Genomic DNA, 3815 nt, shown 5'->3' with positions numbered 1-3815 from the left:
TCCTGAATCACTATTGCTTTTTTGCCACAAGATGCTGAAAAAATACAATGAAGTCCAGCCATTTGGTGATGCATAGAGAATGAAATTTATGCTCCCTAAGAAGCGCATAGTTATGAACTAATGCATTAATATTTATGGTTATGCTTCTTCTAAAACTTCTTCCCATCTTTTCTTACCCAACTAAACCCTTTTTTTTTTTTTAAGTTGGCTCAAACATTACCTATACCAAATCTTGACCCGATCTCAGATTTCCCAAATGTTCTCCCATCTGAGTGGAGCAAGTATCCTATCTGATGAGATTTTTCAGAAAAAATAAAATTAGCAGTTGTTGCCCAGATAGTATCTGAACATTGCCGTGAGCCAAAGTAATTGAGACCTTGAAATTTAAAGGAGACACTGTCTGTCATAATGCCATAGACGTGTTTCTGACAAACCTCACATTTCCTACAACCTCGTATTAAAAGCAGCAGGCTTTGAGGAAAATGTTAAAGAAAGAGTCCTCAAAACACAATACTCTTAAGTGAAATAAATAGGACACTAATGTGTAAATACCGAACAGTTTCTCTACTGTGAGAAACTGAAAGTTAAATGAGGACTAAAAGGTATAGTAGAAAATGTGAAATAGGAAGAAAAGGGGCAAAGGGGAAGGAAGTGGGAGGGGTAGGGGAAAGGAAAGAAGGGAATGGGATTAATATGAGAAAATGAAAAAATGGAAACAAAGTCTTTGTAAATAGGGAGGGATGGAGGGGTTGAAGGGAGGGCAGGGGAATGGGGAAAAAATAAGAACCAAGAGAGATTATGTAAAGGTGCAAATTTCCCGTGATGAATGTCATTATATTGTACACCTAAAATGTACCAATAGAATAAAATTTTTTAAAAACACGAAATTGTAGCCAGAGCACTGACAATCAGCACTACAGTAATAAAGCAGTTAAATTGCTACTGTACTTGCTCCTACATTCACAGTTGTGCCATCCTTTTTATCTTTAATTTTTAATTTAATTTGATTCTTCGCGTGAGATGGGTTCTAAAAGGCGCTTGCATCTACTGCAGGCCATTTCAGCAAAATGCATCACGTGATCTACAGAGTGCGCCCTCTCCATCAGTTTACTTTTTGGCACAGGGGAAATGTATTCTCAGCTGCTTGTGTGCAGCTACAGCATCTCCGGAGCTGGGACAGAGGGCAGGGCGAGGCACTCACAGACCCACAGCAGCCATTTCGTGCCCTAAAGTACAGCAGGATTCTATGCTTTTTTTCTTAGGTTTTCACATATTAAAGATTTTTCCTTTAAGGACAAACTTTAACTTTTCTCTTTCTTGTTTTGTTTTGAGCCTTCTTTTGTTGTTGCTGCTGCACTCTCTTGGTATTCATTTTATTTTTCTTGTCACATTATTCTACAAGATTGCAACGTGTGGGCCGTGAGGCCTGGGTGCGCGTGCACATCACGAGATGATTACTGCAGCTCAACAGATGAGCACTGCAGTGGCGACCTTGAAAATCGCCATTATACGGACACAACGATCCATCCTGAAAGAAGCACCTTAGGGCAAACTAGACTGCCTACAACACTGCAAATAATACCCCACTGCTGTTTCGAATGCCAGTGGTGTGAGAGACAGAATAACGTCCCCTGCACAGATACCAACAGCGCAGTCCCCAAAGCCTGTGACCCTGCTTCTTGGTAGCACGAGGAACTTCGCATCTGTGAAAAGCTGAGGATCTTGGGATGGGAAGACTGCTCTAGTTTTCCCATCCAAGTCCAAGGACACTCATCACTAGACAGTCAGATTCATTGCGGGGATGCAGTGACAGCCACAGACACTGGTGTGGCTGGGACCACAAACCAAGGGATGTGGGCAGCCTGTAGAAGCCAGAAAGGGCAAGGAAATGGATTTTCCTCCAGTGTCCGAAGACACACAGCCCCGCCAACCACTGTAGACTTTGACCTCCAGAGCTGCTGGAGAATAAGCGCGTGCTGTCTGAAGCCACTAAATCAGTGGGGATTCCGAGCAGCATCAGGAAGCTAGGCCCCACACGAAGCCCCACGGCAGGGCCACGTCAGCCAGTCCTCAGTGCCCCTGCCACACTGACCATCGCTGCCCGTCCACCTTGCCCACTGGGGAAATGTCGGAGGACTTCTGCAGTGAGCACGCCCCCTCAGAGGTCTGGCTGGTATTGTCCTCACCACAAATGTCCATGTACCCAAAATTCAGAGGATAAAGCGATAGATAGTAACTAAAAGACTTTTGTAAAATACTAAACATAAACTGAACACATCCTTATATTCTTCTTCTCAAAGTTCTGAGTTAAATAACCCCTTAAAGTACTGCACTGGGTAGTATTTATAGCAAAGGTGAGACAGTCTAGCTATTGACTGGAAGACACATAATTGGCCTGAGTTTTGATGGGCTCCCAAAGCTGCACTGCTACTGCCCAACTAGAGCCCGGAGCAGACACGAAGTAGAGCCTCACATTCAGAGAGGGTGAGCAGGGAGACCCCAGTCCTGGAGCCCAGTCTCCTCTCCTTACTCAGCTATGGCCACACTTCAGATGCCTTCACTCTCATGAACCAGAAGCAAACAACTCGCAAAAGTACATAAAACACGACACACAGTGCCAGTGTCCTTCTCAAAGTAACCACACCAGCCTTCTGCTTAACCTTCGCCCAAAGAGCAAAGAGAAAAGGGAACTGGCCAGAGCCCTTGGTCTCCTCTGGAGGCTGTGGCCTTCCCTGACAGTGAGCACTGCTCAGGTGTGCGTCCGCACTGGCTCCCGTCTGCCGCCACTCTCCGGGCGGAACACCACGTTCCCATCGCCTTCGGGTGCAGGACCGAATCCCTTCCGCTCTTTCCTTTTCTGGCACTTTCCCAACACATTGCCAGAGGTTGATCTGGGTAATGCAAGGGACCTGAGCGGTGGGGCTGGCAGAGGTTTTCCCTCCGTAGTTTCTTTCCATTACTGCTTCCCTCTCGCTCTACAGTGTTTTCAGACTAGTCTAAGAGGGAACGTCGGCTCTCTCAACAAAAGTAGGAAGAGCGAGCTGAAGAGTCCCAGCAATGCCCCATGTCTCTCTTCTACTCAGTGCTGAGGGATCAGACTGCAGCTTTCTGCAAAACAGAGTGGGGTCGAATGCCACCCCCATTCCTGAAGCTGGTCATCGCCCAGGCTCACCCATCACTGGCTTCCACCGGCTGAGTGTGGTGGAAGTGACGTTTGGAGGCCTGGCAGCTTGTACCTTCTGTGTCCTGGGAGCCACCAGCCCGGTGAAAGTGCTCAGGTGAACAACAGCATGCCGGCGACCACAGGGAGGGAGTCCAGGTGGAAGAGAGCCGAGGCCCAGGGCGATGGCTTCCACTGCCCCATCCCAGGCACAGAGTCATCAGCCGATAAAATACAGTTGTTTGCCCATCATGTCTGGGGTTGAATTTCAATGCAGCCAAAAGCAACTGAAACAGGGAGTCTGGAGAGGCTGATGCCTCCAACACACCTTCTTGTCCTAATGCCCTTGCTCTTCATATCTCCCCATCATGAAGTGCTCATTCGAAAGGTCGAGACCAAGATGCAGCATGGAAAGGACTTTATTTTGGAAGTGTCCTCCTACCTCCTCCGAGAGGCCGTGCAGGCCCTCGCCCAGGTCCCCATGACTACTGTGGGACTGAGTGTGACAGCGCCCCTCAGCCCTGGGGTCTTACCAAAAAGAGGGGAACAGTGCCGGGAATGCCCAGAGCCTTCTTTTAGGGAAAGGAAGTAAGAAGTGACTGTTACGGGGGTAACTGAGAAAGGGTTATGCTATAATAACAATGAGGATTGGATT

Source organism: Heterocephalus glaber, unplaced genomic scaffold (assembly GCF_053883595.1).
Source record: "Heterocephalus glaber isolate CG9 unplaced genomic scaffold, H.glaber_assembly_v1.0 deba00001457, whole genome shotgun sequence".
In the NCBI taxonomy this organism is placed as follows: Eukaryota; Metazoa; Chordata; class Mammalia; order Rodentia; family Bathyergidae; genus Heterocephalus; species Heterocephalus glaber.
Note: the sequence above shows the minus strand (reverse complement) of the source record.